Genomic DNA, 27,133 nt, shown 5'->3' on the forward strand with positions numbered 1-27,133 from the left:
GTTTGGGTTTTTTGATTACTCATAATCATATCAAGGAGAATGCAGTGAAAATACAGACCGGACATTTCAGTCAGCAAAGTATATCAGACATTAGTGACATTTTGGACGTTTGTTGCTATGGATCATGTTTCGAAGAAGTGTCTCCTCTAGCAGCTAGGTGGATAATGCTAACATGTAAGTTGTAGCACTTCAAACTACAGTCACCCATTCACACACACGTCGGTGGTGGCAAGCTATTGGATAGTAACTTCAGCTGCCCTGGGGCAGTCTGACAAAACGAGTTGAATTGAAATGTCTTTTTATTTTTTGTTAAGTGCCTTGAGATGACATTTGCTGTGAATTGGTGCTTTTTAAATAAACTGAATTGGGATAGTAAGATTATCTTCATAATTTATACATGTATTTCTCACCAATGTGACAAACCTTCACAATAAAACATCTCTCATTATCCTTTCTGCTCATAGAAGCGTTGGGCAGATGGGCTGTGATCGGTCTCTTAATGTAATGACATTAACATTCTGTGATGAAACACATGACAGCTACCACTGCTACTACACTGGTAATAATTCAACCCTCTAGCAGAGCTATGAATGCATTGTTGCATACTCAAATACATATTTTCAAATTTAGCTAAATATTTTGAGACACAGTGTGCTCCCAGTCTCAAGTATCATAAACAAAAACATTGACATAAAATACAAGATTTTAATGTGAGTAAAATACAACAAAAGTTGAACAGATGTGGATGTTTTTCAATCCACTTTAAACCATCAATTTTGAAAAAAAAATATGTTTTTTAACCTTTGACCATTTAATTTTTTTATGTCTTTTCTTGGACGTCACACTGATGCATGAGTATAGCAGTCATTAACTGCTGCGCACCGTCAGCCATTATTCCCGAGCCCATGTATCTTCCCTCGGATAAGGCACGTGTGATTTTAATCAGCGTTTCTATTGGGAAGCTCTCAGAACACTCAGCCCCATCGCAGAGATGCTTCCATCTTCACCGTCTGGAAACACAAACACAACAAACAGAAGAAAAGTGCCACAAACCAGAAAGTTATGTTATTGATTTCATTCTGTCGTACGGTGGAGCTGTGTGGTGAGGTCCGTTTTTCACATAAATGAACAAACTCGACACTAATGTGGTTTTATCATGTTCAAGGTTTTCTCCATTTTAAATGGGAAGGCTTCAATAAGAGTCCATCAGCAGCAGACAGAAAAACAGTGTGTGGAGATGTGTGAATATATCATTCTGTGTAAATAATCCCTCTAAAGGTTCCATTTTTGAATCAAATTACTAAAATAAATAAACTTTTTATTATATTTTAGTTTATTGAGATGCTCCTGGATCAAACGCTAATTTGAGTGAATTAAAACATTTGTCAGATGGTGACAATTTGCTTTCAGCAGTTCTTTTCTTTTTTGGCTGTCTGTCTGTCTGTCACATTAAGATGTTTTGGAGAAGCGGCGCTCAGCCTCTGCTTGGCCGGATCACAGCCACTCTGATGTTTTCTGTTACACTAAAGGGATTTAGGGGGATTCACTGCTGCTAACACAACTTTTCACTTACAATAAATAGCAGTGGACAGCTGTTGCTGGGCAGTGGCCACGGTGCTGTCCTGCTGCTCAGGTTGCAGGACAGTAATCACAGTGGAAGCATGTTCATGGTTTGGTCATGTAATAAAAACATTTGTGCTTTAGTTTATATATATATATATATATATATATATATATATATATATATATATATATATATACATATAAATTTTACAGGTTCAAGTTAAGATAGTTTTACATTTTTCCCAGATACTTTTCTTTTATTGTGGTGTGTTGAATTTAAAAAGTAACTAAGTTGATGAAATGACACCATAACGAGTCTGAAGGGCCAGAATGTGACTTAATGACTCACATCACTGAGGATCCAAAGTTTTACTGTAAAGCTTTCTGTCTCTTGGTGAACCGGGCCATGGAAACGTCCCGTAACCCAGGACAACCTGAAAGCAAAAGCCTCAAAACTGAGAAGAAGAGAAGCAAAAGTGAGTAGGTCCAGTTTTATATATTCACACAACTTTAAAAACAAGTAAATAAGAAATAATCAAGAGAAAAACACTTTGAAAGCTTCTTTAATGAGAAATCCTCATTAATTCACGCAGAAAGCCTTTTAACGTAACAATCTTAGATGTTTTTCTGCTTAGAAAATTAGCAAGTGATAAAAACAAGTACAGTTAATAACGTTTATGTAATTTCTAATGGTGCCTGTGCGTATCATTTTTTATGCTTGTCACTCTTTGTACTTCCATATTGATTCTATTAAATGGACACTGTATCAATTTGAATTGTTTCACAAATAAAGAATTTGACATCTACTCATCCACATGAATGTCATTTTATAGTTGAGGTGTGAGTTCAATTAACACATGATTAACGTTACACACACACGCGCGCGCACAGGCATAACTACATCGGTTTATGTAAAAGTGGTTACAAAAGCATACTTTGTTGTTTCTATCCATCCGTCCATCACCTCATTCTGATTGTATTGTATGTGGATTGAACAAACCAGAAATCAATGTTTTGTCAGCTTGTTGATATTCAAAGAACTACTAAATTAATCTATTAAATATTGTAATAATGAGAATGTTTGGTGGTCTGTTTTCCCCCTCAGGCTTTAGAAACAGGAAAAGCTTTTAGTCGCATTGCATCCTGTCAGTGATTAGCATTTAGCTTCACCTTTTTGCCACAAATCAAATAAACTGCAGTTTTTCTGGATCTAACTTCAGACAGAATTGGTCTACAGAGTCTCTGTGGTGCTGCAGTTTGGAATTTGATCCCTGATCCCGATGTCTGTAAATCCTTACAAAATGCTGCTGCTTAAATAGTGGGAGATAAGCACTTTGGTAAAACAAGACGTTGGCACTAAATCGAGATCCTCTGAAACACCTCAACTCAACTTTTTAATGTTTTCAGTTTCAACAGAAGGTGTTTCTGAGTGATGTACAGAGCAAAGGCAAAGCTTAATATGCAGGTAAGAATTTAAAGTATTAAAATATTGAATATTACTGAAATATAGAGCAAAAAATAAATAAAAACTACATTTTTAATATAACATCTCCGTGTTAAAAAACAAGGTCTGCATAGCTCAACATCCCAACCGCAGTGGAAGAACAATGAATCAGATTAGGTAACTCTACAGAAAATGAGAAAACAGGAATATTGTGCTTTTTAAAAATAGCAGTGTCAGCACTTTCCTTCACAAATTAAAAACATTCCTACATATACTGAAAAAAAAAACCTTCAATCTTTAACTTTCCTAATAATTCCTGGCCTGATATTGAGCTTTCTGACCTCTGAGAACACCTGTGTGTATGCAAACTAAACATGTTCAGTTCACATTCATTCATAACTGCTTTAATTATCCCTGCAAAATGAGATGCCGTAGTGACTCACCTTATGCAGGTGTTGTTGTCAATGCTCATGGGTTTGGGAAGGAAGGAAGGAGCTCCTGTAGCTTCAAGAGGCCAGTTTGTGAGAAAAAAAATCTAAGTGTAATATCTAAGTTACATGAAAATACTTTTTTTCCCTTCCTAATTGTTCTCACAGTAGAAGGATGTTGATATTGAAGTTTGGATGCTGGAATGGTGTAGAAGAACTATTCTGTACAGAGCCCTGACTCAACCCTACAAAACACATTAGAGTCTTCTCAGCCAACATCACTGTCTGACCTTACTTCTGGAAGAGAGGGGACAAATTCCCCAAAGCACACTCCTAAAGCTGCTCTAAAATGTTTAAAACAAGAAGCCGTTACATCATCCCAAATCCTGCAGGTCAGCGGGGTTTGTGACTGTAGATGAGCACACAGCTTTAGTGAAACACTGAATCTAATCATATCTGATATGAGAAGGGGAAATAAACAACCATAGGACAAGAGTAGCAGTCTTGTTTAAGCATCAAAGGTTTTCAGGCTTGAGCCCTCATGCTCTGCAGTTCCATTACTCTGCCCAAAAATATCTTCTCTCACTCTAAACTGCAAAGACTTGGTGAACAGATTGCCATACACACGCTGCGGATTGAACTCTGCAAGACTCCAATAGCTCACTGCCTGAGGACAGAGCCAGAGTTTCAGCCTGGTGTCCTCATCTGTCCCACACAGAGCAAAACCAGCTGCAGAATAAGGAAGACGTCTGTGATGTATGAGGAGTCTAAATACATCATGGTTCTAATGAGAGGCAGGAAGGAACAAAAGAGATTCATTATCTGTTCTGACTGTTGTGTAAGGGCAAAGGTTTTCAACTCCAGTCCCTGACATCTGGAATTTTACATGTGCCTCTGCTTCAACTCACCTGAGTAAAATAATGAGGTTATTAGCAGGACGGTGGAGAACTTGACTGCATGCTGAGGAGGTGATTCAACTGTTTGATTCAGGTGTGTTGGATCAGGGAGACATCTAAAAGAGACATCAAAAGATTCTTGTGCAAGAGTGAAGCTGGAATGATTCTTGATCTGTAACTTATACCAGTAGGATGGTTTCTCTTTTATCCTGAGCGCGGTCAGGAACATGGCATCTGAAAGAGCTTTGCTTTGGGCCAGGAAGGCTACAGGTGCAGGTGCAAGGTTCCAACCTGAAGATCCATTGGTGAACACAGGCAGTAATCCTTAAAGGATTGACTTTCTCTTAGGAGTCGTGAAGCAACGGTTACATAATGGTCAGAAGGATTATATTATTGCAGAAACAGAATCATGGACATAGGAGCAATTCATTGAAGCCAGAAAGGACTTTTGGTAAGCCTCAAGGAGATTCTGGGAAATTAGAAGAGAAAAACATGGTATGAACCGGACAGGACTGTCTGGGTTGGAAACCTCAGGTGTTCAAGTTGACTGTCCAACAGATGTTGGGGTTCAACCTTCAGTACACACCAGAGTTGTTTGCAGCTGAAGTCCCATCGCTATGGAGATGATTTTAAGCGTTTTCAGAAAGTTTTTTTTGTCGTTGAGGCTGTGCATCCACACTCCTGAAGGATCCCGTCTTTGGGAGACCAGAAACGATCATTTTTGAAAAAAGGGTTCTGAAGAGGAAAAATCTCAAACGGAGTGTTTCATGTTCCAGTGAGGCCGTGCCAGCTCCATCTCTTTTGTGTCTCATTGTTACAAACAAACATTTGGTGTTCTGTGTTTTTTGCATCATTCCGTGGCAGTGTTAAAGCTCCCCCAATTGGCCCGGCATACCTATTACAACGTCTTATGTGGCATTGGGTCCACCTTTCTTTTTAGTGAAATTAACCATGTTGTTCTCTGAGAGAGCGGAGCCTCAAGGTGGGGTCGGATTGGCCAGTTACTTCAAGTAACAAGGTGTCTTGTTCATAAATGAAGATAGGATAAACTGAGTTATGAATAGAAGATATTTAATTGAATTATACTGGTATTTACTGACAAACAGTAGTAAAGAATAAAAGTTGATATCACAGGTGTCAAGTTGTGAACCATAATAATACTTCTACCTCAAGTCTAAATTCCATGTATTAAAGTTGGAGGATTCTCAAAATCCCCAACCTCCCGATCCAATGTTGCTGCCCTCCATTTCTCACAATTTAGTAAATTTAAAAAAGTCAAATATGTTTCACTATAATCCTCGTCTTTACAGGCTGCCATGTGGAGTCATGATGAAGAAAGTTGTGTGTAGAAATTCCACTTAAAGACACATTTAATGCATAATTTCAAAAAAGTTCCAGACTTTTCCTTCTGCTAGCTTCTTCATAAAATGATTATTATTACTAAGAGTGATATAAAGCCGACATCAGCACTATGGGTCTTGTCCAGTGAAGTCAAACTGCTGGTTGTTGGCAGTCATTTCACCGCCACATCAATACAGTCTTTTTTAAAGGCATTTGTGTTCTTCTTATATGCAGCAACTGCTCCAAATAACTAATGTTTCACAATGCAAAAGCAGCTCCCCAAAACTGAACTTGAAACTTATAAAAGGGTACATTTGGCAGGGAGCTTGCATATCTAGCAACCTCTGGTAATCAATACAGCGTGCATGTAATTAAAAGACTGCCTCAGCAGGCTTTCCACTCAACTCAGTGGGCATTTTTCAGCTGAGAACTCATTTAAAGACAGCAGAAAGCAATAGAAGGAAAGATATGAATTCTGGCTTCGTTAAAAAAAATGCTTTCCTCCCCCAATGTTTGAAGAGCTGATTAGACAGCACTATCTCTCGCTATAATTAGATATGGAAAAATCAAGCAGTCCATCAAAGCTGGACTCAAGAACTTACCCTCTTATGGAACTTTATGTCAATTTCTAAACTTCAATGACAGAAAGAAAGAGCAGTGATATGTTGTTGCTATATTCTAATGACATAGGAGCATCCTACACACATCCTCTCACACACATAGAAATTTGAGATCTTATATATGTCTATCCATCCATTTTCTATACCTGGTGGTTTCTATCCGGCCTGCTTCCATGTATTCACTTATCATTTTATATGAGAGAAAAATCTTCAAGGTAGTGGGTAATTGTGAGTGGGATGAAAATGATAAATGCTTTTGAAATTTTCACCAGATAAAAATCTGAAAAAGATCAAGTATCCGATACTTTGTGGGTCTATGTGCTCCAGTTGCACTTGGAGGGCAGATCTTTCCAGATCCAGTGGCTGAACTTTCTTCCCTTTCTTTAAGAGAAAGGTTAAGATCAGTTGGATTAGACAGAGACTGTCTGTGAACAGCAACTTTAATTTCCTGCCAAATATTCCCAATCGTAGAGGTGATTAACTCCAGTCCTCATTATCTGCTCACTACGTTCACACAGCAGGGCTTGATACTCAATTCAGATTTTTTTTGCTGAAATACACTTTTTTTGTGGGCGGGGGAGCTGGGAGAGCATTTACAAGGTCATTCATGGTAGTAATTAAATGCTATGGACTCTAAGGTTTATTCAGCAACAGATCAGAACAAGAGAAGTGGTGGGATTGTGATGTGATAAACTTTGATGACACAGACTCTTAATATTATAACTTTCAGTTATTGTTTATGTCATGTCAGTACTTATTGGAATATCTAATAATGACAGGCCTGATTTGTAGAATATAGTTCATTACATTTTAGAGAAAAAACATTTTAGTGGCCGAAACACAAAGACAACACATGAACAATGGCTAATATTATCACACTGCATGTAACTTTTGTATTTGATAAGTTTTGCAGCTTCCACTGAAAGTACATTTGTAGTGTTTTTAGCTGAGGGAGATGATGTTGACTACCTGAGTTCGTGGGTGATGAAGGCGTCCAGAGAGCGGCAGCGTCTACTGTAGAGGTGCTGAGGAAGATGGAAGGGGGTGGGCAGTAGATCTTCATGAGGTCCACAATAATCTCCGCTGGCTTCACAGCATTTAGCTCCAGGTTGCTCATCCTGAACCAGGTCATCAGGTTGCTGAGCTCACTGACTCCTCCCCCTGTGAGCTCAGCCCAGTTTCTGCCTGCTTCCTGGCAGGCAGAAACTTTGTGATCCGCCTTTAGGTGTGATCAGGAACATTCATCTGGTTAGCCTGTCCTGGAAAAGGCTATCTACCTACAGAGTAGAAGGGCACCGTTAGCAAAGTTAGGAAGCTAACTCTTAAGCACTAATCATAAACATTAGCTCCGCTAACAACAAAACGCTATAGCAACACAGTATTTTACAAAATCTATCAGTAAAATACCATAGCAACAGCATTTAGCAGAACCTAGCTATAAAGTGCTATACAACAGATATAAATGTTGCTATAAGTTATGAAAATTAGCCAAAATAGTGCTTCCAATACAATCCATGGTTTGTTTAGAATCTGTGAGCATATTGATAACTTGGTTCCATTAAGACCAGAAGGTCAACAATGGGCTGAACTTCCTCCCTGCCTGTCTGCTGTATTCCTGTTATGATCTGGTGTTAATGGTTGTAATGTTCTCTAACAAACCTCAGAGGCCTTCACAAAACAGCTGGGTCAAACTACATAGAGATCAACTAAGGCACTTAGTATCAAAGTTGATTGTTGATTTTATTTAGGGGTATCACAGTAAAGAGAACTCAATACCAATTTATACACTTTGCATGTTCATATATGTAAATGTAACAATCAGCATCTTATAACTTCCTTCCACTCTGCATTAGTCATGCGGTCAACATGACAAAATCTGAAAACGTTGAAGCAGACTGAAGAGATTTTTCCAAGAGCTCTATCTTCAGATACTTCTTGCATCTCATAAGGATGAAATATTCAAACATCCATAGAAAATCTGCAGTGTTTCTGCATGATGATTACTGGAGAATTGTTGGCTAAAACCTTGGAATACAGAATTCATCTAAAGTATGATTCACCTCTCAGGTTTTTGTAGAGATTCTTGTTTTCATTCATTTCTGTCTCTGAACCACCTTGAGGTCCAGTTCATCGGCTGAAGGCAGTCATTTTCCACTCCTCTCTACTTTTGAAGTTTTGTCTCTTGTGCCTCTTGTGGCAGGCACTAGAAGAACACTTTTAACCAAGCAAGAAGATTAAGAAAATGTTCAGTTTGTTCAAATCCTACAGCTTGAGCATGGACAGGGGTCAGAGCACACACATATACACACATGCCCACGCACACCCACACGCAAATGGGTTGAAGTTATGGACTCCAACCCATTTGCAAATAATTTAATATTTACCACTAATAAAAAGCGTTATTTTTCATATTCTAATTGATTAAAACCATTAAAGGCAAAAAAAGTTGGACTTTAGGCAGATTTTAAAGATAATTCCAGCTGTAAATTACAAGAAAGTGAGATACAGTAATAAAGTTTAGAGTGACATCTCCATTAATATTGTGAACATGTTTGACCACCTGGCAAAAATGTGGCCCTTATGAGTAATATTCATGTTTCATACTAAATCATTATTTGCAATTAAAACATGACAAAAAGAGAGAGAACATTTTTACTCCAAAAAACTTTATTACATGCTTTAAACCAGTTTTAAAATACCAGAAGTCCTTAAACCAACTCTTAAATCTGCACTTAATATGCAAAATGGTTTTGGAAGTCATATAGTTTTCAATCCCAAACTAAACTTTTTATAAAGGTTCCATAAATTCATAAAGGTTTGAAAAAAAAAAGAAAAATCTGGACTATATATTTATACCAAGAACATATTATTTTTTTCTTTTGTGTACAGTTTTGTTCTTCAGATAAATAGATTCTCTTGAGATATTTATTAATTTCTACTTAAAACAATTTAATAAATCCTTATGTGTGGTTGTAGTCTAGGACACTGCAAAGGAGAGATGGAGGCATAGCTTTAATGATTTAAACCTTAGTATGTCAGTCACTCTTCATCCTGTGTGATGGAGCTATTTTAGAAAAGACGAGCGAAACCCTGGTCCTCTGATCAGCCTCTACGCTTACCACAGCTGATAGGAACAGACCTCGACAAATGATTTCTACAAAGTATTACAGTTGCTGAATATAAATGCTCCAGTTTTCTGTTTGTTTTTTTTTCTAATTCAAGATCATCCCCTACATTGCTCTATAAAGAGATGAAGGTGGTTTTATTTAAATGTCAGAAGCTAAAGGGGTATGAATACTTCTGTCCCACTGCAGGCCACAGTAGCGCAGCATTTGTACTTCAGACCTGGTCTGCCACTCAGACAGCCGATCCGGTCAGTCCGGTTCATATGTTTCACCCAAAACTGGAGCGCCAGCAGCAAGAAGGCTGACTCAGCAGATCTGCTCTGTGAGCTGAATCTCTGCTGATATGTGAGCGCTAGCAGCGGAGAGGGAAGTAACTGCCATTACTGATACTTGCTTTAATTCAGTCGGCCATTAAGAATGGAGATAAGCTCATTATTGGAGGTACTGATAGGCTATTAAAGGGAGAAGAAGACGTGTGGGATCAGAGTGAAGGTATCCCAGCAGAGATTTAGGAGCTGAGACTGAGGCATGTCGTCCCCAGCCGTGTTTACAGACATCGGCCCCTCATTAGGGTCTCTAACCAGGTGGATTCTACACTCGTTGAAGGAAATATGAGGTTGGGGACCGGGCTTGCTCAAACCGTTTTGGGACCCTACGCAGATTTTCATTTGGGGCCCCCCCAGTATCAACAGGTCAACACCAGATGCTTCATCATTCCTAGGCTACTCTAAGTGTGTGACATACCCACTATCATCAGCTTCGTTTGTAATTAGCTTATATCATATCAGTGTTATTATGGCTCTTAACTTTACAAACAAAAAAGTAATAGATTTTGAAATGCAGAGTGGCATCTAAATATGGCTTATTAATGTAACTATGGGAACGTAATATCAGCTGACAAACACGAAATTTACAGTAAATAAGTTAACCAGCTTAATATATTTTCCTGGAAAGGAAAAATATCTTGTATCTTCTACCTGCTCCTTTTCGAACAGATAATATAAAATTGCATGTCACTTGGGCATGATAACTTGTTTTAACTTTTATTTTATTTTTCTTCTTTCTTGATTTTACTTTTGTCTGTCCTAAATAAATAAATAAATAAATAAACAAACACAGCTTTGCTTCCATTACAAATGGACGCAAAACTTTGTCAATATTCTGCTGATGTTGGAAAAACACAATTTCACAATTACCGTGTTTCCATTAAATAAGAAACACAATTAATATCACAGATGGCTAACTTTGTTCACGCAATAAGTCCTTAAACATGCTGTGCCATGATCTTCTAACTACTTCATGTTGTCTTCTTCCTGGTTTGCGCCAGTGGCAACATCTGGTTGTTGATCATATGACTCTTGTGATGTGAAAAATATATTTCTGTTGCACTTTTGCAAAATTAACCACATTTGTTTCAGCCAAGAAATCTCACACCATCCTAGTGCCAAAACATCTTTATTGATAAAACAATGTAACATTTGTGTTGTATTAATTATCTGAAAAACCAAGATGTCTGTTAGGGACCAAAAGAAATGCTTAACGCCACACCTTCAGTGATGTTTTGCTTGGTTTAGTTCTAACATCCAGTAGCAATAACTCTTGTCTACATCTTTTGCTCTATTCATTATTTTTTCAGTGAGTACAAGCACCTTTTTATAAAGTGTATGTCTCTAATCTTTGGTTCCGACTGTAAAAGCAATTGTCATCTCCACTTTACTGGAGAAATGAAAACGATCAGTTTTACTTTCAGTCACTTCTTCTTTGCTTTCACTGGAGTGCCTAGCTAAAACCCAAACAGAGATTTTATATGTAAAGTCCTAACAAGGGAACACCCGTTAAAAGGTGGCCTCCTTCATGCAGGTGCTTTCATGCTTTGGAAACAGAAATAGACTTCTTCTGACAGACTATTCTCAGGATGCTGTCAGCTCTCACCCAACCTCTGACTCCCCAACCTTCAAACACAATCCTATCCCTCTGCCCCATCTTGCCCTCTCCACTTCACACCAGCTGTCTCAATAACTCCTCCGTTCTCATACATCCCTTCATCAGCTGCCCTTTCTTCTTCGCCCCTTTTCCCCTCTTTTACTTCCCTCAGGTTTTATCTGCTCTCTCCAACATATTCTTGAAACGCAGGTCAGCTGGAGCGGCCGTCTCATTGTGCGCCAAAAGTTTGATGTATTACAGTAGCTCCCCCCCCGACCCCGCCCCTCACACCCTGTCTATTTCAGACCTGAAGAGCTGACACAAGGGGATCGGTGTTTCTAAGAGGGTATGCTGAAAAAAACTTTTTTTCCAGCTCTCCAAGTCTTGGTTGTAACTAATTAAGTTACAACTATCTATGTTTTCTTTTCCTTTTTATAGAGATAGAGTTAGAGCAGAGCCTGTAACATCGTAAGGTGTTGGTTGGTGCCCGTCGTTGCAGACCTCATTTAAAAATAATATGCTGAAGAATTTGCTGCAGTGATTATATTATCCTCCTGCTTCAAGGTCCGCATTCAGGTGCAGTCTTTCAACTGTCAGAAGACATAATGAGGTTCTGTTGCATGGTAGAGAGCCTTTAAGGAAAGATGAAAAGCATAACTCTTTGAGGACACAAACGGTTTGAAAAAGTAAATCCCTCATTATTAAAGACCAACTCTGTCATTTCTGAAATTTTATTTATATGTCTTCCTGTGGACTCATGTATATATTTATAGGCTATGTTGCCAAAAGTATTCACTGACTCTTCAGGTCCAGGACATGTGGACACCTGCGGATATATACATACAATAGTTCAGCATGCAGATGTAATATTTCTTCTTCTCTTTTCAGAGGTCGTGGGTGTGGCTTATATTCAGGTGCGCTCAATAGTTCAGAAATTAGTCCAAACTTCATGTGGCCTTCAGATTATCTCAGAAACAGTGTGTAGAAGCTTCACAGAATGGTTTCCATGGTGAAGTGGCAGCATCCAAGCCTTACATCCCAAAGTGCAATGCAAACATTCTATGTAGGTCTGTTAAGAACAGCCGAGGCGTGTTCTCTGGAGTCATGAGTCACACCACTCTGGCTGGCAAGCCAATGAATGAGTCTGGCTTTGCTGGTTGCCAAGGGAACGACACTCACCAGACTGCATTGCGTCAAGTTCAGCAGAGGGGATTATGGTTTGGGGATACTCTCAGGAGTTTGACTCAACTTCTTGGTTCCAGTGAAAGAAACTCTCAGTGCAGCAGCGTACCAGGACATCTTGGACAATTTCATACTTCCAAGTTTGTAGGAAAGATGTGGACATTTTCACATCCCTGCACAAACCAACCTCTGAAAAACTGACTATCCTTTTTTGTTAAAAAAAGGATAGTCTGTAAATACGTCATGAACTGACGTATTTACATGAACTGTAAATACGTCATTCCCAAAGCAGCTTTGGGAATGATACTTCCCAAAGCTGCAAACAGTTAATAGTTGAGAGTTGAGAAGTTCCAGCATCTGAAGGAATAAATAAATGGTTAGACATCTAGACTGAAGGACTGTCATACCGGGACCAGATGTGAAGCTAGCTGAAAGTACTGAAGGCCAGAAAACATGCTGGGATCCAGAACAGGAAGCTGCTGCTGCTGAAATAAAACGATGCATTTTTAAGAGTTCCAAAACTGAATAATTTACTTCTTCCCACTGCAATGTGACATATAGTCCTACTTTTAAAAATGTATTGTCTTGCACAAAAAAACTGTTTAAATAATATTTCCAAAAAATTAAAATAAACATCCAGAAAAAAAGGTTAGCGTGAACTGTATCTTTCCTTGGCTTGGAAATGTTTTTGGTGTCATCTCTGTAAATGTCAGAAAACTGCAGCAGTAATGAATGTGAGTAAATGATGGCATCAGTTTTTCTCTGTGTTCTCTCTGATCAGATTGTGCATGGCCTCAGTCCGTCTGCATGAAGGCGCCTCCAGAAAACCAATAAAGGCCTAAAGCCTCTCTCCTAACACAGGAGCAGTAAATACGTCACAGCCCTCCAATGATGCATCCCGTCTTTGACTCTTCACCCTCAGGTGAATCAACATCACTTTTGGTTCTGGCTCTGATTTGCACATCCCAGCTTGTCTGGCTGCGTTTCTGGCTCCGCTGCCTGATGACATCAAACTGGAGCTGAAAACCTGGGAAAACAGTTAATAGTTTCCTGCAAGTGCTAAAGCGTTAGAATAAAAAAGTGACCACTCCCCATCGTGGTGGTTCTCATCCATTACGTGAGGACGTTGATGCAAGCTGACAGGATTAAACTTTGCTCGTGGATTTGCTTCTGATTATGCCGGGAGTGGACCCTCTGGTGCTGAGGGCCGTCGTCCACAGGGATCAGCACACTCAGGCTGCAAGCCTCTTATATATATGAAAGATTCAGCGAGGCCTCCTGCGGCCTCAGCCTCCTTCAGGAAACCCTCTGGAGGCTTGCAGCCCACATTTTTCCCCTTTTAAAATGGTGCAGTATCTTTAGCGGCTTTGGGCAGAGCCTGCAGGCAGCGTGACTGAGCTGAAAGATCCATGTTTGTTGCTCATGGGCGATCAGTGACCCTCTCTGCTCAAGAGCAAAACCAGCTTTTAACAAGTGGCAGAGCGGTCCTCCTGCTTCGTTTAAAGTTAGCTACAATGTTGGTGTATAAAAATGGTATCAAAAGTGTCTGATGAGTTGTGTACAGGAAGAAAAATAAATCAATGCGGAGAAGGAAATAGGTCTATGAAAAACATCAGCAAATAAAGGCTGTTTGGTTAGAAAAAATGCAGTAAAAGAAGGACATGGAGGAAAGTAGAGGTCAACAGGCAAACAACAGGAGCAAACCGAGAATCCAAACTGGTGTTTGGGTTTGGCCAGTTTTTAGCTTAACTGGTGACATCTAGGTTGGAAACACCATCACACTATCATTTTACTGCCTCATGTTAAGGGTTTATCTTTAGGTGTATAGCTTTCGTTTTAACTTTTACACTTTAATGTTTCAGAGCAACACATTTTAACGTAAGACAAATAACGATAACAGATAACAACAAAATTCAACAACAGTTTTTACTTGATATTGTCATTTATAAAAGTCAGTAGTCATAGAAACACTGGCACGATGGAAGCTTAGGGTCTATTAAGAATCTGGTGTTGATATGTTGGTATGGGGGGCCCCAAATGGAAATCTGCTTAGGGCCCCAACAAAGCTTGGGCCAGCCCTGGTTCAAGTGTATCAGGAATCAACACCAAAAAACACGAAAACATTTCCAACACATTATTGATGAGCAGCTGTCTGAACACTAGCGGTGGTTGATTAGCTAATTTCATGACACCTGTTACGCTTTTTGTCTGTCAGAGTGTAGGTGTGTAGGCTGCTTTATTTTAGTATTAACTGAACTGAAACACACCAAACTGCACAGCATGTGTACATGCTGTCAAGGTAAAGCTAGCAGAACTGACCTAATTTTCATTTTCTCTTTATTTTTTTCAATAAAACCTTTTCCTGACCTGTGAAGTGTGACTCCCCTTAGACATGATTATTAACTGTTTTTAGTTTGTTATTAGCTTGCTATTGGCTGTTTTTAGTTGATACTAGCTGTAATATTAGATTGTTATTAGCTGATTTAGCTGTTGCAGTGTTGATAGTTAATAGCAAAACATTGTGTCCGTTTTTCAGATTCTAGGGGTGATGGTGTCATTTTCACGACCACTGATATTTTATGTAACTTGTGTGGCACACAATAAACACCTGATTTCCAATCCTGTAGTATATATATCATTGCACACACTGTTTCATGTAATCACCGCAGTTTTACATTGGATGGACGTCCCACCCTGAAGAAAGAACTGTTATAATAAATTACACCCATGATAGTGAAACGTGTATGTAAACATGTATCCTATGTTTTCCTGCATGTATATTTCTGTATTTTTTTATCTTTGCCCTTTAATGCCACTATTGTGAAGCAATAGCACAGGTAATATGTAAATGAGCGTATCCTGTAGTGAGGGCAAATGTTGCTCATGGAACTCATTGTGCTTCTGAGTGAGACACCCCCCTCAAGGCAAATCAGATCTCCCACAGCGCACGTGACATGCAGCGCAAACATTCAGAGGCAGAACAGCTTCAGACATCATGTACGGCCGAGAAGCAGCTCTCAGTAGTAAACATGCCTGAGCATAATTGTTTGTGATCTAAAAGATCCTGCATCAAATATGTTTTTTTATTTCATCTCTCCTGAGATTATTTATGACAAAGACATAAAAGCTCAAACGAGATTCCATCAGAGAAACGACAACTTCCAAATTCCTGTTCTGAGCAAGAAGAGGACGGACTCAGTAGGACGAAATTTACTAGTCATTGACCAGTCTGAAAATTAACAGACTGAGACCAGATTGCCAATGCAACATGATGACATAGTTCATATGCTTTTTAATGCATCGCATTATTATGAGCATTTCTCTCTAAAGGTTTTCATCACATGGAGAAAATATGAATCAGTATTAACTTGGGAATGTTCCTCAGAGTGTTGAAGTGAACTGTTAGCACGAACCAGTTATTTCCTGTATGAGATAAACTTAGAACTTTATCTCACACAGGAGATGAGACAATGAGTTTTCATTACAAATGTGAGCAAAAACTTTTTCAATATTCCACTTATGTGAAAAGAATGCAATTTCACAATTGCGGTGTTTCCGTTAAAAAGGAAATTAAATCAAAATCATGAATAAGCTGTTCACGCAACAAGTCATTAAAAAACATGCAGCACCATCAACCTCCAAATATTTCCTGTTGTCTTCTTCTTTGTGGTTTTTGCCAGTGGCAACATCCGACTGTTGATGTTGGCACTTTTGCATCAACAGCAAAAGTTTTGCATGATTTTTGTGATGCAAAATACAGTAAGTGTTTCCATTGCAGTTTTGTGAAATAAACTAATTTTGATTGAGCCACAAACAAAAACTAAACCAGTGTTTTATCATCAAAATGACCATGTTTCCATTAAGCAAACTTAAGTTTGAAATATCAACTTCTGCAATTATATGGTCAATGGAAGTGCAGCTACTGTCCACAGGATGAATAAAAAGGAAAAGAATTAAGGTGCTGCAATAGCTCCACTCCTAAATCTAGCCCTAAACCTGATGGAAATGTTCTGCTGGAACCTCCAGAGAGAACGTTAACAAATGGCCCCAAACCTCTCTGAGCCGAAGTGACCCGGTGCAGATGGCTGGGGCAGAATTCCTAGATGAGAATATTAATACTTCAGGGTATCCCAGGCTGGGGTGGCTCTACAAGCTGCTGATTCATGGGGCTTAGTTTGTTTTCCACCGACACTTTCTGAATTTAGCTGCTGGTAAATAAATAATAACCCAGTGCAATATGTTATTGTTATTCATCTGGGGTTGCAGCTATCCCTTTTCCCCCACCCTAATTTTTACTCTGATTTAATGTTTAGTGCAACATTACAGCCTGGCAACAAACGTATGAAGTGCTTTCATCTCAGTGACAGGAACATGGCTCATTATCCCGTACATCCAATGTTAGAGACTAGGACTATTTTCATCTAACGTCCATGAGATATTTATGTCATGAAATGACAAACTGATATGACTAAAAGAAAAAAATATAAAAATTGAAGAATCTGATCAGTTAATTTGCTTATGGAATTTTTAGCATTAACTTTCAAACTGGAATTGTTATATTTATTCTGTTTATGACTAGGCCTGTCACGATAGCAAATTTTGCTGAGCGATTAATTGTCTCAAAAATTATTGCGATAAACGATAATATTGTTTGAAGACCTTTTTACACTGATTTAATGGAAATGACATAATAATCCATGCGATTTCTTGCCAAAGATAGATACACTTTATTTTCAAAAGAACACTAAACACTGGAACTGATAAACAAAATAAACAAAACAACCAAAAACGAAAATAAAATGGTCTCCATTAACAAAAAACGCACTTGAAAAAAAAACTAAACAACATAAAGCCAAAGTGGAAATAAATACTGCATTCAATCAAAAGAGTGCAGATTATGAAGTCTGTGTACTATATTGCCCTTCAGTAATAATTAGATTTAAATAGAGAAGATGGGCACATCGACTACCTGATGCAATAATTCACACTACATGATTTTTGCTCCTATTTTTCCCCTTAAAACAATCTTAGAACGTTGATCTTTCTAAGATTGTGTGGTGTGTTAAGGTAGATCGTCGTTGCCGCTCCGATCTAAATCAGGGATTTTCCCCGACTGGGCGCTTTAACTACACCTGTTGAATGTGACAGGTAGCCAATCAGAAAGCGCGGATTCTCCTCCGCGCTTTCTGAGGGGAAATTACGTCGGGGAATCCCAAACAGCTGACACGACGCAACCCGAAGTCCAGCGGACATTGGAGATAATATGTGGAAACAACATTAATGTTTATTCAACATGCAAAGAATATAGAAATGACAAGAGGAGGAGTTGGAGCGAAATTGCTACCGCAGTTGATAAACCCGGTAACTTTTCAGCTGTTCTTCATTAACGTGACGTAAATAGGTTATAATGATTTTTCATTCAGTCAGGACTGACACTAGCCACATGCATTGCAGGTAGATTGTAGTAAAGCAGTGATTAATGCCTGGTTTTAAAATTAGTTCACTGGACTTGTAGCCATTATTTTGTGCCCATTGTTGGACACCACACGGCAGGAACGAACCCGATCTAACCCTTATACCTAGGATTTCTGTCGGCTAATGTGTGGTCTGTCAGGGTTTGAAAATGGGCCGATCGTGTAGTGTGCTCTGGGCTTTACACTGAGGAAATGAGGAAGGGAGGAGTCAGTGGGGAGCACCGGAGTTGAGCCTTTTTTTCATTCAGTGTCGTTAGCTGAAAGAGAAAAAGGCCGGAAGAGACGATAATGCCGATAATTGAAATGACGTCGATAGTTTTAATTTATCATACGATTAATCGATGTATCGTTTATCGCAACAGGCCTATTTATGACGCTGCTTTTCATCACTATGATATGAAATGGATATGCTTGTGTTCAGAGAACCTGAGATTCATACAGCATAAATACAATATGTCCACTATAATCTGTGAAGAGGAAAAGCAGAAGTTTCAGAAACCACACAGAGATCCTCCATGGAGAAAGAAAATTCACAATTATGGATGAAATATCTTATATACTTAGACCAGATTTACTGGTGATGATGGAATGAATGTAGATTTTATTATTTTTTTAAAATACATGTATTGTTTGTGAGGTTTCAGACAAAAAATATCTACCTCACAGATAAGATAGAGCCAGGCAGACCCTGTGTGTTTCTGACCAGATGTTCTCCTCAGTACCAGTCAGAGTTACCGTAATTAAGAAGTATTTGCTGAGTCCTAGTCTTCATTAAAGTTATTAAAATCAATCCTGATTGTATACTTGAAGTCAAATAACACACAGATTATGGTCTACATTAGTGTGATTGTATTTCCCTTAACTCACTCACTATTAACATCACAGCAGATCAGTGTCTGCTTTCTTGGCACCAGTAGATATTTTATCCAGAGACGTTTTCTTTCTAAATATCCAGTATGTCTGACTCAGCACTTACAGATTCCAATAAATGCATTTCTTCCTCCCTACTGACAATCTTTTCAAATGGCACAGTTCTCTGATGTGCTAGGCTAGAGTTAGGATTAATACTGAACTTTGTTCTCACAATACTAATGACGAGTGTGTCAGCTGATCTCTGTGCAGCTCCTTCCTGCTCCAACCATTGTCTGGGCGAAGCATGCGACATGAAGGTGCAGCAGCAACATTCTCTTTTTAAGATCATTATGAAGAATACCTTAGAATAGAAGTACTTTATTCATCCCAGCAGGGAAATTACTTCGCAGTTACAGCATAGAGACAAGACACAATAACAACTACCACTGAGCAGTAGTTGTAGATAAAATAAAAAATAAAATATAAAATGCTATGAATTGTAAAAATATTAAATGCTGTTAATAAAAATTAAAAAAAAGCAACTTAGAGCAGTCCTTGCAAAGATTCAAAAAATGCAGATATGTATATTTAAATATATGTACAGCAAGTGTGCCACAGTGCAGTTGTGCAAAATTGGACTGATTAGTGCAGACAATGATTTAGCTTTTATCGTACAGTGAGATGGCATGTGGCAGGAAGGATTTCCTGTATCTGTCCCTACGGCAGCGGAGCTGGAGCAGTCTATGTGAGAAGGTGCTCCGCTGTCTGTCCACTATGTGGTGGAGAGGGTGCTGTTTATTGTCCATAATAGACAGAACCTTCTTCAGTGTCCTCCTCTCCACCACAGTTTCCAGGGACTCCAGCCTTAGTCCCAGTACAGAGCCAGCTTTCCTGATGATTTTGTCCAGTCTATTAGAGTCGCTGGCTCTGATGCTGCTTCCCCAACACACAGCAGCAAAGAAGATGGCACCGGCAACAACACTGTGATAAAAGGTCTCCAACATCTTGCTGCACACATTGAAGGATCTCAGCTTCCTTAAAAAATAGAGTCTGCTCATCCCCTTCTTGCACACAGCATCAGTGTTAGATGCCCAGTCCAGTCTGTTGCCGATTACAACTCCCAGGTATTTGTAATCCTCCACCTCCTCCACCACTTCCCCTTTGATCTTCAGTGGCCGTGAAGGTGTCTTCTTCCTTCTGAAGTCAGTCACCATCTCTCTGGTCTTACTAATGTTGAGCCTCAGGTGATTCTGCTCAGACCACTCCACAAAGCTGTCCACCAGTGTCCTGTACTCCCCCTCCCCTCCATCCCCTATACACCCAACAACCGCTGAGTCATTAGAAAACGTCTGTAGGTGACATGACTCAGAGTTGTACTGGAAATCAGTGGTGTACAGGGTGAAGAGAAAGGGAGAAAGCACAGTTCCCTGTGGAGCTCCTACGTCACTGACCACCACATCAGACAGGACACTGCCCAGACGGACAAACTGTGGCCTGCCTGTCAAGCAGTCAGTAACCCAGGAGATCACTGAGTCGTCGACACCCATCCTCCGCAGCTTCTCACCCAGTAGCAGAGGCTGGATGGTGTTGAAGGCACTGGAGAAATCAAAGAACGTGATTCTCACAGTGTCTCCTCCACCATCCAGGTGCGAAAGTGCTAGTTGCAGCAGGAAGATGACGGCATCGTCAACTCCTAAGTGGGGCTGGTAGGCAAATTGCAGGGGTCTAGAAACGTCCTCACCCGAGGCCTCAGCTGGGCCAGGACCAGTCTCTCCATGACCTTCATCACATGAGATGTGAGAGCAACTGGTCTGTAGTCCTCTGGGTCGGATGGCCTTGGCTTCTTGGGAACAGGAACCACATGTGATGTCTTCCACCGCAGCGTGACTCTCTCCAGCCTCAAGCTCAGGTTGTACATGTGTGCCAGTACAGGGGACAGCTGGCCGGAGCAGGTCTTCAGGGTCCGTGGTGTAATGCCATCAGGTCCTGCAGCCTTCCCCTGGTGTAATCGCTCCAACTGTCTCTTTACCTGGCCTGTAGTCACCGTTAGCTGGGGGTAGGTGTTGTTGTCTGCAGTGGAGATGGGGGAGGAGGGGGAGATGGGGGGCTGAAGGAGAGGTGGTGTGCAGGAGAATGCCGGTAGGTGGATTGAACAACTTGGGGCAGTGTGGATGTGTGCACAGCAAAAAGCCCAGTGTTAATTTAACTCCCACAGAGTTGATTTTAACACTTTTTCAGTGTTTATATAGTCCACACTCTTCAGAGTTAAATTAACACTTTCAATATAGTTAAAATTTTAACACTTTATCAGAGTTACTTATTTAACTCCCAAAACAGGGTTCATTTAACACTGTGGGATATAATGGATAACACTGATCCAAGAACAAAATGTACCACTTTGTTAGTGTTGATTTAACACTTTCAAGTGTTATTTACTCCAAAAAAAGTTACTTTATGATTATGATTAATTATAATAATTATTAAGAAAAACAAGTTGACACAAGTACATCAATTTTGAACACTTTATTTTTGCAGCTGTGTTTCCAACATTTTAAATTGTGGTACGATGAACAAGCATTCATTAGAAACGCCATAAGAGTTTTGAATATCAAAAGGCTTATGAAATTTAAGTTTTCTTTACTAAATGCCTTTCTACACTTTGAACAATCCTGAAAGCATGATGATGATCATCAAATGTTTCTGTGAATAGCTGTTTAGATAACAAAAGAAAGGTATTGTCAACTAAAAGTACATCACTTATCTGACAAAACACTGGCATCTCATCTTGAATTGTGCTGCAAACAGCAAGTCCTGGTCTGTATTCAACACCCTCAACTCTAACCCAGCTGGTTGAAAAAACATCTCCTGATGAAATCATTTGAAGCATTTCTTTGTTGACCACATCTTCATCTTTAAGTGAAAATGGTTTGAGAGGCCCATGCTCATTTTCTTTAATACTTATTGTTTCTCAATGATAAGCTATGGCCATCTGATGCTTTTTCGCAAGTGATTTGGTTATATTTTTAAAGTTTTTAAAATATTCTTTAAACATTTTGTGTTTAGCCTCAAACCTCATAGACCACATATGTAACAATGGACCTATTTTCCTAATGGAAGATGGATAGTGGATCATAAAATGATGCTTAGATATCAAATTTCGATGTGAATATAAGAACTTAAAGAGTCTATGGTGTTCAACAATCAAATGCTTCAAATATATCGTCATATCCATAGTGAGAATAGGAGAAAAGACAATGTTCACAAAATGTGCTTTGAATAGCTCATCAAATGCTCCAAGAGAACAGTTTGTCTGGCATGGGATGAGGCACTTATCCATGACGATGTAGAAGCTGTCAATCTTGCTTCTCTGATGCCCAACAGCAAGGAGGTATGGCTGCAGACCCTCTTGACCCCGGAGATGCTCCTCTAAACTGCACCATGACTAAAATTAAAAAGATATACACCAAACATAAGAAACAAAACATACAGCTTTACGATACGTTACATAAAAAATAAATTTAAGTATGCCCAGACATCTTCAAAGCTGTCATTCAAACATCTGTATTTATGCATGTCTATAAAAGGAAATAGACAGATAATTTTGCATATTTTAAATTTCAATTACCTTATGAAAGACAACAAGTCTCTCAACTGCATCACTTGCACTGATTTTTGCAGACTTCTGTCCTCCTGGTTGCGGTGGAAGGAGATGTAAGAGAAGTAACAATGAGGCCATTTCTTGGTCATAGCCTGAGGACAAATTTATAAACGTTTTAAGATATAATATCAGAACTTTATGAGTACTCTGAACAGTCAACTATCTTCAGAGATATCTAGGTACTTACTAGATGTGTTAGCGAGGTCATCACTTTGAAGACTTTCCGCTGACTGCACCAAACTTTTCAACTCAGGTGTAGAAGTGAAACGCTTCGCCTCCTTGATGACATTTGGTTTGAAGAACACATCTCACTTCTGCAGCAGTCTGGATGAGGTTTCTTCACTGAATAGAAGACTGAAGTCTTGATCAATCTTTAATAACATATAGAAATCAAACCATTATAACACGGTAAAAATCCACATTTAAAGACTTTAACAACTCACTTGAACACTTACCAATCCCTTTGTGTCCAGGAACCTCTTGAATGTTGTCAGAATATCATTTCTTCCACTGGCATCTTTAATAAGCTTGTGACGGTGCTCAAAAGTCTCTTTCATCTTCTGAAAGATCACGGACCTGTCTGTGGTGTGGTTAAGCAGAGATATGGCCGCCTGTCAGGCATTCCCATCAAGCTGTTTTTCAACAATCACAATTCTCTGTATATTTGGGCCTCCAGATGAAATGTAATTGGTGCTACTTAGTGGCACAAGTGATCCTCTTTGAATCTTCCTTAGGACCGTTTTAAGACGCCATGAAATGTATCCAGTTCTGCTTGCTGCGTCATAAAAGTGCTCCTAAAAAAAAGAACAAAAATTAAATGCAAAATCACAGTTTTGAGTCACAAAATAAAAGAGCATGTTTGATTGTAGAAAAAAACAAACAAAAAAAAAACATTACATTGCCTTTTTTGGTGTATGGATCCTTGAGGGATGGGAAGAGTGTCACTATTCCAAAGGCATACTTCTCTCTGATTGCTTTAGTGGGGAGGTGCCTAACAGCAGATTTTAAATTGGTGATTAAACATTTTTTCAATTATTATACATAAATTAAATAGTGTAAAAACAAACATACCCATGTTTATCAATGATGTCAGCCACCAATATGTTCACCATTTGTCTTCTTGTGGCATCAGTTAGTGTTTCTGTAGTTTCATACTCCTGCAGAATTTCTTCACCACCAGACTTGCTTTGTAGGACACCTTCAACCAGCTATAAAATTAATAATAAAAAAAAGGAAAAAAAACAGGAAATATGCAATATGCAGATTACCAAAATATGACAAAACATGTCTGGGCATACAAAACAGAATTTAGAGGCAGACAAAAAATATTGTTACATTCTTAGCTGACACTGAGTTATTAGGATTCTCAGTTTTTTGCTTCTTGCGTGGTATCTCATCCATTAGTATTGTTGATGTTGATGCATTTGAGTTGAAGCTCGAGTCAGACTCAGAAGCAGATGACCATTCTGAGAACTCTGAAGGAAGAGACAATAGACATCAGTGACATTCTTTGGTAAAATCTGTATAACAGTTGATTTGATTTAGTATCTCACCATCATAGCAGAAAACCGTCAGTACCACATTGCCTTGTCTAAGGAGGTCACTGAATATTTCTTCGTCAACTTCAGTATCTGTTTGGATGTAACTTTGCCATCAGGTGGCAGGCAAAATCGTTCAATGACTGAAAAAACGAGGCAAGATTTAGAGCCTAATTCTGTAATTAGCTGGATTTTTTAAACTAACAGTTACTTGATATTGATCATGTGATTTGTATGAAACATATTAATGAAAATACAATGGATTACTCTTTTTACTTACCACAAATGTGAAAAATATGTGTTAAATAGACATACATTGAAAAGAATAATGCCCATGCCCCACACAGATGTTAAATAAATAACAAACCTTTCTCATGAAACTGATTAAAGTCAAACAGCCCTTCGACCTCCTCCAACTTCACATACTTTTGAAGGTCGCCATACTTTACATGGATCAGCATTTTATTTAAGCATGGGATAAACCTAGACAAAGCAAAATAAGGTATAGGTCAAGAGTTCACCTCACTGTAGTTCCTCTGCTATTTGTGGCACGTGACTTTGGCTCATTGATGTTCCGCGGAAGCTAATAGTCGTTACCTCTTACATTCACAAGGCCAAAATTATCATTTTAAACGGCAAAAAAATATAACTATATTTTTCACGAGTTTGAAAAACTCGTCCGACAAAATATGTTTTGTAAGAATTACCATGATAATATCAGGTGTAAGTCCTACTAGCTACCACATGGGCTACTAGCTAACACGTTGTGTGAAATTGTTGCAAAATGGACACATTCAGCTGCCTTTCAATTATGTGGTAGTTAGTAGAAAAAGTCAAATCACTCACTCTGTCAATGTAATAGTGCTGGACAAAAGATTTTGTAAGTTGGACACTTACCGTGTAGAACAGGAGATGAACAAAATGGAGCCGTGTTCAGATTGAACGCAAACGAAGACTGTGAAGCAGAGGGGAGGAGCTTATTTTCCTCCCAGCAGAGTTGATTCAACACCAACACAATCAACTCTGCGAAATAACTCCAACACACTGGGCATCATTTAAATCGCTAAATGTTAAAAAAACACTTAATGAGTTAAAATTAACTCTGACACGTTTAACCCTGAAATTTTAACTCTCTAGTTTTTGCTGTGTGGGGGGATGGTGGTGGTAGGGGAGTAGCAGGAGGTGAGCTAAACCTGTTGAAAAACTGGTTAAACTGGTTTGCTCTATCCAGGCTCCCAGATGTCTGTGTGTCTTTCCCCTTCAACCCATCGATGTGCTTCATTCCTTTCCACACATCTTTCACACTGTTCTGCTCGAGTTTAGACTAAAGCTTCCTCCTGTAGTTGTCCTTGCATGTCCCCAGTGTCTCTCTGAGTTCACGCTGAGCTCTCCTCTGCTCCTCCTTATCTCCAGACCTGAAAGCTATCTTCTTTTTGTTTAGAAGTGCCTTCAGGTCACTGGTAATCCAGGGTTTGTTGTTGGAGAAGCAGCGCACGGTCCGGGCTGGCATGACAGTGTCCTCACAGAATCGGATGTAGTCCGTGATGCAGTCAGACATGTTGTCGATGTCCTCCCCATGAGGCCCACAGAGCACATCCCAGTCTGTCGACCCAAAGCAGTCCTGCAGTGCCTCAGCTGCCTCCTGTGTCCACCTCCTCACCGTCCTGATGCGCACAGGCTGCCTACTCACTAGAGGGACATACTTGGGAGTCATCCTTACCAAGAAGTGGTCCGACCTGCCAAGGGGGGGCAGGGCTGTGGCGCTGTATGCATCTTTGGCATTAGCATACAGGAGATCCAGCATTTTGTTTTCCCTGGTGGGACAGTCAACATACTGCTGGAAGTTGTGTAGAGTTTTGTCCAATGAGGCATGGTTAAAGTCACCTGTGATGACCATGAAGGCGTCCGGGTGTTGAGTCTGGAGTTTGGCTGCGGTAGAGCTGATGACGTCCTAGGCCACCGCTGCATCAGCAGATGGGGGAATGTAAACAGCGATCAAAATGGCGGACATAAAGTCCCTTGGTAAATAATACGGTCGCATTCCCACAGCCAGAAGTTTAATGTCCGGGCTACAAATCTGTTCCTTCTTCACGTTAACATGACCGGGATTACACCACCTCTCACTCACATAAAGTGCAATCCCGCCGCCCTTCTTCTTCCGACTCTTGGAAAAGTCCCTGTCCCCCCGCACCAAGGAAAATCCAGGGACCTCCACGCTGTAGTCCGGAATAAGCGAGTGTAGCCAGGTTTCCGTGAAGCAGAAGATACTGCACTCCCTGTACTCCTTCTGGGTCCTAACCAACGCCGTGAGTTCGTCCGTCTTATTCCCCAAAGACCTCACGTTCCCCACAATAATCGCCGGTACCGCTGGTTTGTGCCGTCTCCTCTTCTCCCTCCATTTAACTCCAGACCTGCAGCCCCGGCGTCTCCTCCGTAACTCCTCTGGGACCACAGGCCTGTCTCCGGGCAGCAGCAGAGGCTTACACAGCGCAATCAGCTGTTCACGCTTATGCCGCTACTCCGTTCGGCGAGGTTCTCCGTAACAAAGAGTAGAAAAAGTAGCAGAAGAACGCAGAGAACAGCGACAGAACCACATCCAGCCATTGCGGAAAGCTTAACTGATGATCTATGGGTTCTTTAAGCACAGATCCTTAATCGGTTACAGCGAATGTACACAGATTAACACACACGACGAGATCTGCGTCTGCAAGCAGCCAGCTGTGCCGGCGCCAAAAAAAAACAAAAAAACATCCTTAGAAAGTTATTTAAACTACTTTGAATAATTAATTGAGAATACTGTACTGATAACTAGGATCAACTGGACTTCACTCAACAGGTTGTTGCTAGGTAATGAAAGTGAGTGAGTTAGTTGATGCCACCGACCTTGCTTAGCTGAACCATGAGAGATTGAGCGGATAAGTGTTTCCTCTGGCTACATCCCCCAGAATGCTGTTTGGTTCTGGATCAGAGTTCAGTGAAATTACTGAGTATCCTATTGAACTTAATATCTATTGATATTGATTATGTGTTTATTGCGATATGTATTGTTATTGATTTTTCGCACCTGGATGGTGGAGGAGACACTGTGA

General features: G+C 39.7%; 1 pseudogene; it reads right to left on the bottom strand.

Annotated features, from left to right (window-relative positions):
* Positions 1-951: 951 nt before the first annotated feature.
* On the bottom strand, positions 952-25,602 carry LOC116712236 (uncharacterized; annotated as a pseudogene).
* Positions 25,603-27,133: the final 1,531 nt, after the last annotated feature.

Source organism: Xiphophorus hellerii, chromosome 21 (assembly GCF_003331165.1).
Source record: "Xiphophorus hellerii strain 12219 chromosome 21, Xiphophorus_hellerii-4.1, whole genome shotgun sequence".
Classification (NCBI taxonomy): Eukaryota; Metazoa; Chordata; class Actinopteri; order Cyprinodontiformes; family Poeciliidae; genus Xiphophorus; species Xiphophorus hellerii.